The 15,000-nt window shown below is 47.8% G+C and overlaps 1 pseudogene; it reads left to right on the forward strand.

Annotated features, from left to right (window-relative positions):
• LOC130404625 (vinculin-like) overlaps window positions 1-15,000 on the forward strand; it is a 36,708-nt pseudogene that overhangs the window by 16,151 nt on the left and 5,557 nt on the right.

Raw genomic sequence — 15,000 nt, forward strand, 5'->3', positions numbered from 1 at the left:
GCATAGACTAAAATAATTCACATCAGTAACCGGTTCACCCTCACTCTCTCAGCAACCCCCTCCAGCTGGGGGTCTCCCGCGTACCCCAACATGGTTCGTCTGTGCCCCCTCCCATTGGCCCCAAGAACCCTGGACCATTTACTTCTTTTAACTTTATCGTACATATATATCGGCTTGTTTTACCGTTTTGTTTGCCTACCTTTGCACAGTTCAGAATAATTTTGCACTATTTACAATGTATTTATTGTAAATATGACTTATTTTATTGATTTTACCTCATTTTATCCTTTTGTACTTATTGCACCATGGGTCAGAGACAAACGCAATTCCGATTCCTCTGTTTGTCTTGCAACCTATTTGGGGATTGACCATGAAGCTGACTCTGACCCTGAGCGGGCTGTGTGTCCGTCCCACGGCAGGGGAGCCAGGGGAGCAGGCGGTGAGGGTCATCCTGGACGAGGCGGGCAAGGTGGGGGAGCTGTGTGCTGGGAGGGAGCGGAGAGACGTCCTGGGAACCACCAAGGCTCTGGGCCAGATGACCGACCAGGTGGCCGACCTGCGGGCCAGGTAGGGGTGACCGGGGGAAATGTACAAACAGGGAGGGCTTAACTCTGTGGTTCAAGGCTTGTTTCTCTTTTCAATTTCTACCGCTGTAGTTTCTGCTAGGAAACCTGAATTTCCTGTCTAGGATTAAAAGCGTACATTCGATCTTATTTTAACCTAAAAATAACTTTTTGGTTCAGCTTCCATCGAAACAAGTCGTGTGTCTTGTATCCATATGTTATCATTTCACCCTTATGCAATCACGATTTTCCCGAAAATCGGCTCCCAAATAAAGTTTTAAATAAAGTTTTTATGTAAAATTGAAGTGATCCGTACGCCAATGAACCCTAACCTCCGACCCCTTCCCTCTGTGGGGGCTCCCAGGGGCCAGGGCCCCACCCGGGCTGCATGCAGAGGGCCGCCCAGTGCTCCCAGGGTCTGGACCTGCTGTTCAGCAAGGTGGACGGGGCAGCGCGCCGACTGGACGCCCTGATCAACGCCAAGCAGGCCATCGGCCGCCGGCTGGACGCCGCCCAGGTCGGCCACAAAGCCCTGCTCAGCCTCGCCGACAGGACGCTGGACGGCAGATGAGACTCAATGGGACTCAGGGAGACTCAATGAGACTCATTGAGACTCAATGAGACTCATTGAGACTCAATGGGACTCAGGGAGACTCATTGAGTCTCATTGAGACAAAAAATGGGACTCAATGGGACTCAGGGAGACTTAATGAGTCTCAATGAGACTCATTGAGACTCAATGAGACTCAATGGGACTCAGGGAGACTCAATGGGACTCAGGGAGACTCATTGAGACAGAAAATGGGACTCAATGGGACTCAGGGAGACTTAATGAGTCTCATTGGGTCTCATTGAGACTCATTGGCAGTCAAGCGTGTTGTCGATTTTGTCGTTGTATTGCGGTCTTCTCTAAGTAATGCTAAATGGATGGTTTTAAGCGTTCCCCCGGCGGCTGCTTCTTCCATGCTAATCAGAGAGACGTTTACTGCCTACAGGATTGATTCGCATGCGGCTCCTTTTAGTGGGGATTTGCTTCCACTTTCAAACCTCTCCGTAGCTACCAATGCTTCTATTTATGCATTCAGCAGACGCCTCTACCGACATGACTTCTAGGGAATGATGAAGAGAAGGGGGTTTGGAACTTTGCAATAGGATGGTTAGAAGTAGGCTTTGGACACAGGCGATTGAACCCAGTACCAGGTCAGCTGGGAATTGAACACCCTAGCCTCTAAACTGTCCAACCACTATTCTACCTGAATCTACGACCATCTCTTAATCACTGTTCACTCTGTGTCATGAGCTATGGCTTCTCATGGTCAAGTTCTCCCTGTATGCCAAAAAGGCTCTTTAAATCCGAACCACCCTATAGGAATTGGCAGGCATAGCAAGACAGCTGGATTGATGAACCATGCATGACCTGATTCGATGGATACGATGGATGGAATGATTAAATGGTTATGATGTGTGTGTGTGTGTGTTTGTGCGTGCCTGCGTGTGTTTGTGCGTGCGTGCGTGTGTGCGTGCATGTGTGTGTGCGTGCGTGCGTGTGTTCTATAGGCCTGGCTGGCGGACCCAAACGGGGGTCCAGAGGGAGAGGAGAACATCAGAGCCCTGCTGGCCGAGGCCAAACGCATCGCAGATCTGTGTGAGGACCCTAAGGAGAGGGACGACATACTGCGCTCCATTAGCGAGATTGTCGGACTCACCGCCAGACTGGCCGACCTACGCAGGCAGTACGTCTTCGTTTTGTTTTTGTTTATTTATTTATTTATTTAAAAGGGAAAATTGATCGATATGTCCATTGCATAGGGCATGTCGATGTACCAGATGTAGTTATACAAACTATTTTTCATCTGGAGTCCCTTTCATCTGTACTTCCGTTTTCGCTTGCATTTATTGATTTAAAAAAACATTGCTGTGCCAAAAAAGGCAAAAATGTAAAGAGTAATTTATAGACGTTTTGTTCCCAGGCTCAAACTCCAGCCTCATGCCACCAACAGGTGGCGTGTCTTCCCCTCCTGGGGATTGTGTTGTTGCCTCAGCACCCTGGGCGTCAGCCCCACAATAAGGTTTAAGTTGCTGGTGTGTCGCCGCTGGTGGAGGCGGTACGGGGGGGGGGCGGTGTGGTGACGGTGGTCCGTGCCCTGGTCTGCGGTTACAGTGTTATGGTGTTAAGTGGCTGTTCAGGGTCTGTGGTCTGTTAGATGACAGTCGGCAGAGGATCAATGGGTGAAATTTGACAACACTACACAAGGTTAACCTTAATCCTTTCTTTTTCTCCTGGGGGGGGGGGGATAATTTATGTTACATGGCTGTGAACGCATTTACTGGATTAAAGCTTCCATCAAGTGTGATCCAAATAGGAAGGGTAGAAGTGAAGATTTCTATGCCCGACGGACATGTCTGCCTGGTGTCATTAGAAGATATAGCAAAGCAGACAATGTCTCTCTCTTTATGCTTGGAGAGAGATGGAGCGATTAGTACCTGTAATTGCATTTGGTGTTGATTTTCTCCTTCTAGGAGAATAAGTTAGTATACTGGAGACACTACTGCACAGATCATTGAATACAAAGTAATAACAATTCAAAAGCTATTAGTTTGAATTGGCATTTATTGTCCTCTCCTTAAGTAATTGTGGTTGTTTTCAACGGATCCATTCTCCTATCTAATACGACTGAGATAAATAAGGATGTGTACACAGAAGGCACTATGCAGCGCTCCTCGATGCAGACCGGGATGTTCCCAGGCATAGAGATTAGGTAAGGGATAATGCCCGACGAGGTGTCCATTATCAGGAATTAATGGCCTCCGCGAAGTCCATTAATTCCTGTTACTGGACACTTCAAAGCGCATTGTCCCGCTTAAACCACGGTCACTTGGCAAAGAAAAGAAATTAAGACCATTCATTTATATTTTCATGCATTTTACACTCCAAATATCCTCCAGTTTACATTTTACGGACCCTTAGCTTATGACTTGGCAACGGTAGGTATTCTAGTCCGTCAGCTATGAGTCCAGAGAGCTAACGTTATGCATTGTACATATTTATAATTCGAAATTCATCCCAGCCTTTATACCACAGATACTAGGGTCCATCTATCCGCGTTGTCTGATAACAGTTTCATTTGTTTTTCACAATTTACCAGCTCTCGCTTTGAAGGCTGAACAGACAATTTGACCGGAACTACTTAGCAGGTGTCCGTATATCAGGGGTTAATGCACACCCTGCAGCCAATCAGAATCGAGTATTCCCCCAGACCGTGGTATAACACTGAATAAACACCAACACTTTTCAGCACATTTCTTCCATCGGACTCAAATATCGACCTAAGGTACCTTACATGATGGTGGTGAGGTACTGGTTTGTGTTTTACAGGTCGTGGGTTCACTGGCTATGCTTTCACAACCTAATACACAAACCTTTAATTCCCAGTCCTTGCTCTCTTCTCTGCCCTACTCTAAACCCCTACTCTTTGTCTCTGTCTTAGGGGTAAGGGCGACAGTCCTGAAGCCCGTGCCTAGCCAAGCAGATCGGGGCGGCGTTGCTCAACCTGCAGTCCAAGACCAACCGCGCCGTGGCCAACATGAGGCGGCCAAGCCCGCCGTCACCCTGGAGGGGAAGATGGAGCAGGCCCTCGCTGGGTGGCCAACCCAGGGGTGGACGACCGAGGCGTGGGTAGGTGGAGTGGGACGGTGGAGCTCTGTCTCCAAGGTGGGAGGTGGGCTTGTGTGAGTGCTGTTTGGCTGTTTGATTCCCGGAGTCCCCACGTCTCATACCTGCGGGCTTCATGAGCATGATGCACGGAGCCTACCTCGTAAGCTGGTTATGCATTCACTGGAAGTCATTTCATAAGAAGCAATCTGCTGTATCACTCTGCTGGTAACTCGCTACTACTGAAATCAACCCAAACCACTTCTGAGGGCTGGGTTTTTCTAAGTGCAGTGTGGTGTTGTGGTTGTGGGTTTGGTGTCCATCCGAGCACTTTCTCTGTGTGTGTTAGTTCAGCGGGTAGCGTCCTGACCTCATGAGGGATAAGAGTAGATGCTGTAACATTATAACAGCGTATAACGACCGGCTGGGCCCGTCAAACCTCTCAGCACTTAAGGTCCGTCATTCAACCCCCGCAAACCCTTGCAGTGAATGACCTCATGCGGTCGACACTGACAGCCTCGGGTCCTGTTTCCTGTGTGGGGAGCTCGAGCCTGCCCGTGTATCCCCATCCTGTAGTGTGATTGTTTTCCCTTCTCTCTGCCTGTCCGCCACGCTTTCCTATGGGAGCAGAGTATGAGATACTGCAGTTCTACACAGGTACCGATCGGTCGCCAATCACCACCGCTGTGCCCCATCCCTTGTGTCGAAGGAAACTATTGTAACAGATGCATAATTAAAGGTCCTGCCACCAGGTGTGAGGGTGATTAGCCGTTACAAGCCGTGAAGGCTTCATAAAGGGCAGATTTTCAAAACGGCTTGTAACGCCTAATCACACTCACACCTGGTGGCATGTCATGGGACCTTTGACGAGTCCATCCATTCGTCTGTATTACGTTGTGATTGTACCGTGGTGAAAGTGCACGCAATGCATGTCAAGTGCTCACGAAAACACCGCCCAGCTTCACATGGACATCAAATTCTCGCTTTTGATCCGATTAAAATCCCCCAAAAAATGATCGGATTAAAAATGTGTCCTGTAAACACCTTAAGTGATCGGATTCTTCTAACTCCGATTACATTTTCAATCCGATTAAAACAGGTGGGGTAGAGCGTTCTATTGGCTCTGAAGCTGTTGCCCCCCCCCCCCCCCCCCCCCCCCGCACACACACACTTTCAACACACATCCCGAACCACATCGGTGGGCAGGTGAGGTGAGAGTCGACCTCTGACCCCTGCTCTCTGTCCGCAGGTCAGGCCGCCATCCGGGGCATGGTGGGGGAGGGGAAGCGTCTGGCGGGGGGCTGGTGGGCCCCTACCGGCAGGACCTGGTGGGCCGCTGTGACCGCACCGAGGCGCTGATGGCCTCGCTGGCGGACATGGCGGCGCGCGGCGAGGCCGAGGCACCCCACGCCCGCGCTACCGCCGCCCAGCTGCAGGAGGGGCTGAAGGTAGAGGCCCCGCCCACACCGCCCGCTAGGGGAAGAGGTCCCGCCCACACCGCCCGCTAGGGGTAGAGGCCCCGCCCACACCGCGCGCTAGGGACAGAAGCCCCGCCCCCCCTTATTATGACTCGAGGGTATAATACGTGCTCACCAACAAGTGCACTCTGAATCCTGATCAATCATGATCATGGGCAAGAGGGAGGATGGTTGTTGGCATTTCCTCACGCACAACGATTCACACACACAAAACGTGTTTTACTGACGCACAATGATTCACACACACGCTCAGTGTGGTTTGCAAATACAAAACATCATTCACAAACTAACTCAAAAACAAATACAGTGCGGAGTTTGGCCTAATATTAGTTTTACAAATTGAGGAACTAATTATGACTCGAGGGTATAATACGTGCTCACCAACTAGTGCACTCTGAATCATGATCAATCATGATCATGGGCAAGAGGAAGGATTGTTGTTGGCATTTCCCCGCAGAGGCGTCTGGCTGCATTCCTCCATAGGATCAATCCGGAGTTTACGTATCAGTAGCCTACTGTTATCAGGGTTTCCAGAAATACCAAAAAAACTCCATGTAAACAGTTATGCTACTAATTTAGCCAACTACTCGTTAAACCTGTATTTTATACAGTATGTAGGCCTGAAGTCAGTGTTTAACCAGTTTTATCAGTGTTACACCTACACCGGAGCGCCCCTGGCTATGTAATTTATGACGTGCCATTCACTGTTAGCGGGATACACTAAACAGCCATTTGTATCCCTTCTGAACATTTTGTAACTTCAGTCTCTGGATAAATTGCGTTTTAGTTAGGCTATAGTTAAGGGAAGGGTACTTATTATTGACCAAACAACTGCCCGACCATCTCACCTGCAGGTAGACACCGGATATAGTTTCCCGCGTCTCATCGCTGTAATTGAGAGTGTTAATATTTAATATCTTTCTAATAACCCCCCACACCCCATATTTTGTTGGTGTAGATATAGAAACATAACATACAATAACAATATTATCCCGATTGCATATGAAAATATAGCAAAGCTACTCAGTAATACAGATGAAGTTAGAAATTAAGTTCTAACATTCCGAGGCTATGATAACTCCTCGCCCTGAACGCGGTGATAAAACGGTGACCCTGCGCCATCTAGTGGCTGTTCTAACAACGTCTCATCGTTTTATTTCCGGTGGCTTCCTTTCCCAGGACCTGAGAGGGCGCATGCAGCAGGTCATGACCCAGGAAGTCTCCGATGTATTCAGTGACACCACCACTCCTATCAAGCTTCTGGCTGTGGCCGCGACCGCACCGGCGGACACGCCCAACCGGGTGGAGGTCAGTGTGTGATGTGTCATCGTCGCGTCATTCCCTTTTGTGGCACAACTCCGTGACAAAGGCCCGCTGGAGTGACGTGCTGATTGGTCAGGGAGATTTTCTCCTGAACAGAAGTGCAGCGGTTCTCACAGCGGGGGGTGCTACGTGTTGATGTGATGCTTGTGTGTGTGTGTGTGACGTGTGTATGTGTGTGTGTGTGTGTGTGCATTTCGGCAGGTCTTCGACGAACGCTCGGGGAACTTCGAGGCCCACTCGGGCCGCTTGGGAGCGACGGCGGAGAAGGCGGCGGCCGTGGGATCGGCCAATAAGGGCACAGTGGAGGGCATCCACGCCGCCGTCAAACACTCCCGGGACCTCACGCCCCAGGTACGCACACACACACACACACAGACAGACACACACACGCACACACACACACACACACACACACACACACACAGACACAGACACAGACACACACACACACACACACACACACACACACACAGATACACACACACACACACACACACACACACACACAGTTAAGCACAACCACATACCAGCAATTACTCACACTGTAACACACGAACACACACACACACATACACAGCTAAGAACACACTCACACATACACAGAGAAGAACACACTCACACACATACGCACAGTTAAGCACACACTCACATACAACCAGTTACAAACACAGTTAAACACACACACACATACAAGCAGTTACGAAGACTGTTGCACACAAACACAGACACACACACACACACACACACACACTCACAGTGCACAAGCGCCCTCTGGTCCCTGTTTCCATGACGACCGACGGCGGGTTGACCCCGGGTTTGTTCCAGGTGACGTCCGCTGCGCGGATCCTGCTGAAGAACCCGGGCAGCCAGCCGGCGTACGAGCACTTTGACACCATGAAGAACCAGTGGATCGACAACGTGGAGAAGCTCACCGGTAGGATGGCCTCTGTGACGGCCCGAGGACATCCCTCACAACCCTTTATCCCTCCCAGACGGGGAGCGTTCTCCAGTCTCATGGGGGGGGGGGGGGGGGGGGTTGTGATAATGCAGTGTGTACGGCCACTGCACAAAACTGCCCTTTCGAGGACGCGTGCGAAACACTGCTTCTGCTGCTCGCTTTGAAGAGCCGTTGAACAAAGCTTAAAGTCGCATTGTGTACGATTGAGCCCCTCCTAGTTAGGAGAATGTATCAGTAATAGGATGGGACTTTATTGATACCGTTATTGAAATCACAATCCATCATAATTGACCAAAGATATGTCCAGGTTATTAGCTTTAAAGCTAGCGTAGGCAAACTATGTTAGAAGCTTTTTTAATTTCTCTTCTTCTTTACTTGTGTATCCAAACGGCAATAACAAAAATAAAAGAAAGGAATATCTTTGGTAAAGTAAGCCCTTCTAATCATCTCCAATAATGTGTGTGTGTGTGTGTGTGTGGTGTGGTGTGTGTGGGTGTGTGTGTGTGTGTGTGTGTGTGTGTGTGTGTGTGTGTGTGTGTGTGTGTGTGTGTGTGTGTGTGAGTGTGTGTGACCAGGTCTCGTAGACGAGGCCATAGACACCAAGTCCCTGCTGGACGCGTCCGAGGAGGCCATCAAGAAGGACATCGACAAGTGCCGCGTTGCCATGGCCAACGTTCAGCCCCAGATGCTCGTTGCCGGGGCGACCAGCATAGCGAGGAGAGCCAATCGGGTGCTGCTGGTCGCCAAGAGGGAAGTGGAGAACTCGGAGGACCCGCGCTTCCGGGACGCGGTGAAGCACGCCTCGGACGCCCTCTCGCACCATCTCGCCCATGGTGATGGACGCCAAGGCCGTCGCCGGGAACATACAGGACAAAGGTGAAGACGCTGAGCTCCACCAGGGGCAGCAGTGTCCCACTCCCGTCTGAAAGGAGTACGGACGCTGAGCTCCACCAGGGGCAGCAGTGTCCCACTCCCGTCTGAAAGGGGTCTGGACGCTGAGCTCCACCAGGGGGCAGCAGTGTCCCACTCCCGTCTGAAAGAGGCCCGGGTTCTATCTACCAACGTCCTGCCTGAGAGCCTTCTTTGAGCCAGACGCCTCACCCTGACACCTTCTTTAATGAGTTGCATGGGAATTAATTGTTAGCCACTTTGGATAAAAGTTCTGGATAAATGACCAAATGTAATATACAACCACCCTCATACAACCAGTTACACACACACACACATACAAGCAGCTACACAAACTGTTGCACACAAACACACACACACACACACACACACACACACACATTAAATAATATACCAAACACCTTGACACCTGGTAGGACAGACGGAAAAATGCTCAAATATTAATTATGTCTCTTCAAGGTTCTTCATGCTCATCTTAGTGGGAATCACACTCCCTGTCCTTGGTCGGTTCATCTCCGTTGTAAACCAATACCAAGGTTCTTCACGATTAATGAATAAGCTGGTCCTGTGGGGGGTTCAGTGGCGTGTCCCTGGTGGTCTGTGGTTGACCCGGTCCTTGCTGTGTTCTCCTGGGCCCAGGTCTGCAGAAGGCCTACCTGGACTCCTGCCTGAGGATCCTGGGGGCTGTGGGGACGGTCCGAGAGGCCTTCCAGCCCGTGGAGATGGACTTCCCCCCGCCGCCCCCTGACCTGGACCAGCTCCACCTCAGGGCTGGCATGGGCACGCGCACACCAACACAGGTACACGCACACACAAATACACACACACACACGCACACACAAATACACACACACACACGCACACACAAATACACACACACACACACACACAGGCACACACACACACACACATGCACACGCACACACACACGCACACACACACACACACACAAACATATATACACACACACGCACACAAATACAAATACAAACACACACACACACACCACACAAATACACACACACACCACACACACACACACAGAAACACACTCACACACACAGACACACACACGCACTTGTGTGCTTGCATTCACAAATATAGATTGCTCACATGCACGCACGTACACACACACGTAGACACGAGGCCATGTTATGAATAGCTTGCTGTAAAACAAGGCATCGATTATGCAGCCCACATTGTTGGAATCCATTCCTAAAACAGCTTCACTCGAATCAAAGTTATTTTCAAGCTCTAAAATGAAAAGTGTATACTTCTTCCCACTCCTTTTCAAATGGGTTAAGATTAAATGGTGCCTTTTTTTGTTTCTGTAATTTGATTACATGTTTCTTGCATATTTGAAATAAAGATTTAAAAAAAAAAAAAAAAAAGGCAAAACAAAACAGTGTGCATTGGACTCTCCGCAAATGTTCGTCTTGACGTTGTTGTGTCACTCGTCCAGGTCAGTGATGAGCAGGCCCCCCCCAAGCCCCCCCTGCCAGAGGGAGAGGTCCCGCCGCCTCGCCCTCCGCCCCCAGAGGAGAAGGACGAGGAGTTCCCGGAGCAGAAGGTGGGGGAGGTGCTCAGCGAGCCCATGATGGTGGCCGCAAGGCAGCTGCACGATGAGGCCCGCAAGTGGTCCAGTAAGGTCAGTACCAGGCATCACCACCAGGGGTCAGTATCGGGCATTCACCACCGGTTTTCAGTACCTACCATATATGCCGCCAGGGGTCAGTACCTGATATATCCACCAGGGATCAGTACCTGGCGTTTACCTATACCAGAGGTAGTATCCACCCCTGGCTTGTGACTGCAGCGTTTCTCCGTGTTAAAATGCACTATGTATTTTTACGATGTATATTTGTGTATTTTACATTTAGAAATGTCAGAGTTCCTTTTTGTTCGTAGATTGACTTCGTCGTTCACCTCTTGCTATGTGAATTTGCTATGTTTGTCTTTGCGGTCCTGTATGTATGTCTTTTTCTGTGTGAGATTTGGCAGGTTGGGTTATTCGAACAATAAAATATATTATTATGTACAATATATAGTAAAGCATGCTTTATTAGATTACTTTATGAACTTTAACCGTTGATCCCCTTTTAAGAGCCGTACCTGCACATCTTGAAAAGCTTTGGTTTCAGGATCTCTGACAAACATCTGCAAAGCAATGGCGATAGAAAGGCCGTTACACGGGAGCTCAATCCTAGACCTTGTTGAGGGTGGAAGGATTATGGCACAGTACGGCAAAGATCTGCTGATCCAACCCGTCGTGGAACAAGACAACACACACCCTCTCCCCTCCAATCCAACCCGGTATCACGCGATGCGGGCTCAGTGCACTCCGCACGACGTTAATCTATTGAAGCGTGTTCCAGGAACGGATTAGTCCGACTTTTGGTGTTACACGAACGAAATGTAACCAAGGCATTCTGAATGGGAGTGTTCTAAGGACAATTAACGTGATCCACAAAACGGTACGAGAGACGAGAGAAGAGAGAGGGGAGGGACAGAGAGAGAGACCCGATAGAGAGCGCGAGAGAGAGGATTTACAGAAAGGGTTTGTGCGCACTAGTACAGTTGCACCTAGTTATGGTTATGCCAAAACCACAAAAGGCTATAGTATGATATATGTGTATATATTGCCTAATTATTATATTGCCTATATTATGTATAGGCCTAATATCAAATTAGGCATAATATACTATTAGCGGGTAATTAGACCAAATCTATAGCAAATTGTAGATGAGGCCCGAGAATCTCCGGATATCAGCGAATCGGACCCATGAAATCTATAAAGAAGACGTCATCTCAAGCGGGGGATGAGAACGTTTGCGGCTCTGGTTTGTTTTACGTAGTACAGGGCTATAATGTATCCGCATCGGCCGGTAGAGGACTAGACGCCCAATTTCAACCATGAACACGCTCTGAAACCTGTGCCGCTGTTCCAATACGTACGTACGTACTACTAGCCAAAATTGGGTAAGATTACGGCGAAAGAGTATACTTCAAGGACCCGGATGCACGTACTCAAACGGGCTATCCTGAAGTGGCGGATCGAGGACACCCCCGCTACTCACGGCCGCCATCTAGATAGTAGCGGAAGAGGCGGAGCCAGTGCTGAGCCAGGCGGTCGCATTTTCCCACCTAGCCTGCATTACTAGTCATTTTGTAGTATTTATAGTTTTATAGCTGTAGCGTAAAAGAGTCACGTTCAAAGCGGGTGTTTATTGCGGGGGAAGTAGCCACGGCGGCGCTTGTGATGTAATTACGGTTAGTGCACCCACGGGAGTACTCGATTTGGAACAGCTACTCACATCTGAAAAAATAACGTCAGTAGATTCTCGGGGTTAGGCGGATAATATATTCCTTTAAGTATACTCATGGAAGTACGGGTATGTCTCACGAAAATACGTGACACTGTCACGTTATTAATCTATTGAAACGTGATCAGGGACACGTAGGGCCTATTTTCTAAATTTTGTATTTCAATTGGAAGTAGGCTATTTGTCGATGTCACTAAGACTGACTTCCAAAACTAAGGTTCTGTCCGGGAGCGTTCTCCCTAATGTCCCTTATGGAGCTCCGTACAGATCATTCATTGTTGAAAATTGTCTGATAACTAACAAATGACAGCTTTTGGCCACCCGTTTCTACTTAAAATTGTCTGATAACAATATGACAGCTTTTTGCTGTCATATTTTGCCATGTCTTGTTTATTGTATAACCAGTTCATTTCTCTTTTGTGAAAGTTAAACGCAAGGTCACAGGCTAACAGTGGAGCTGTGTTGGGAACCAGCAGCCAAGAGCTTCCATGGAAACTTTCTACCCATGTTAAATAGATTTAGTTGGCAGTTCCTTTTCTGCCCATTCTTATTTAAACTTGTGGAAGCACTTTGCAGTACTGGGAGACACCATTTCTAACGGCAATGGAGCTAGATACTAAAAATATCAAAAGATGCCCAAAGCAAATACCTTTAACCCATAGTTGTGTTTATCAAATTAAAAAATGTCAGAGTTTCATTGACCACAATTGAGCAGAAAATATTTGCATTCAAATCTTTAAATAGTTTAACCACATTAAGAAAAATACATTTGTTAATTTTTTTTATTAGTGAAGCCCAAGTTACACATATCCAAACAGAATACCTGAAATGTTGATATTTCAAGCCCTTTCGGGTTAAAACAAGAGAAAAGGACAACCTAACGAGAGTGAAAAGTTTGGGTTAGTGACCTATAGTTGACTAAATAAAAGTGTATTCCCAATTGCTCCAGGACATTCGTGTAATTTACTTGTGAGCTCTCCCTCAAGCCTAGAGAGACATCAGTGTTGAACCACCAACTGAAAGAGGGTATTTGCCATTAATACGAGTGACAACATTTCATGGCTATTCATTTAGTTCATTATATTTAGCCGATTTGAATAGACTTTTCTTGCAGGTGAGGCTGTCAAAGAACTACATATGGAAGCAACTACAAACAGTAATTGCAGCATGACCAAATTATACAAAAAGTATAGGGAACATGTTCTAGCAGATATGTTTTAGAAGTCTCTTTTGATAGGCAGGGAATAATTGTCTTTGTCACCCTGTAGTCATGCCATCACATCTGTTGGGCAAAGTACCGCTACTGATTATCCAGTAGACTCACTAGTCAAGTCCCCCTAGTTAGAAAAGGGAAGAAACCCAGTTAGTCATGTTAATTATTCTGTTGTTACAAATGAAGACTAATACTTTCCACATATTGCGATCCAAGTTACTGGCTGCAGTCTTGGATTTTATAGTTCTATATGAATAGATTCATTTACTAAACTATTAATCATGCTTCAGGAGAATTAACCTTTCTGGATGGCAGATCTACCACAAGCCTCCATTGCCACAACCTCCAGATGGCTTACGACCTACGGCAACTCCTCGACTACAGCAAGCCAACAAATTGGCTCTTGCACACCAGACACGCATTTTTGCTTTATTTTAGGTTTTCAAGCATCTTAAAATACCCAAATCATCGCTCCAATACACAAGTCAGCGAATAGCCTACAAGGAAATGCTGAAGCTAGTGTTAGTGATGGCGATAGAAATGGACAAGCTTGCGTGTATAAATATGCAACAAAAATTGCAAGGTTCACAGCCCAGTTGCATAAGTGGTCACAACCGTTGATTGTAAGCAAGGGTAAAAAAAAAAAAAAACTTCCCACAAACTAGTCAAACATGGTCAATTGAAAGCCTGTACAAAACGACCCTGGAATAGTCAATGCAGCTTTACTGCGGATGAATTAAGCCAAATTGCATAAACATCCAATGTAAACAGTATACAAATGCAATCAAGGTTGCACTCAGACTAGGCCATCTGGCCGTGGCCGTCGCAACTGTGGCCTGGCCACGGTAGGCTCTTGTACATACGCCATCACTGCGCTAGCATCCAAACAATTCTACCAAACCTTAACCAACTAGTGAAAAATGGAACAAAACTTAGCACACTCCCAGTGACTAATCACCTTGTCCAGGGGTGTTCCAACGTGGTTACCAGAGGGCCTTGTGGACTTAAAGTAAGCCACACATTTGACAGAGACAGCCCGGAATGACGTTAAACTAAGCTAATCTACAGGTTACTAGTGCAATTACATGAGCATTTGCACAATATTTGTACTCCAATGCTAAGTAAAGACGGCTTCTCTTCAGAAACCCGTAGCCTGCTACATTGAAGGGCAACTGTAACAAATCCTGACCAAGACCGAAAGATGGCTCTGGAAGCACTACGGCCCACGCAGCAGAATTACTGCGTGGACCGTGGTGGCTTCCAGATCAACCCTTCGGTGGACCCATTCATACACATGTATTCCTAGGATGTTTGAAGACACTGGAGTCCATGGCACTAGATCCTTTGAAGACTAGTTGGTATGGGGGGGGCCCAAAGGGGGCCCCCCCATAGATCATGTCAGACAGTCATCTAACACCTGTTAAGAAAAACACACATCACAAGATACAAATCAGCAAAGCTAGGTTAACAAACAGCGGCAACATGCATGTCAAGGTGCAAAGAGAAGGGTTACTGATGGCTTGTGTCCGAGGAGACAGCCCAAAAACTTCAACATTTGATAAAGGGAAAATTACTTTCACG

This window comes from Gadus chalcogrammus, chromosome 15 (assembly GCF_026213295.1).
Source record: "Gadus chalcogrammus isolate NIFS_2021 chromosome 15, NIFS_Gcha_1.0, whole genome shotgun sequence".
Lineage (NCBI taxonomy): Eukaryota > Metazoa > Chordata > Actinopteri > Gadiformes > Gadidae > Gadus > Gadus chalcogrammus.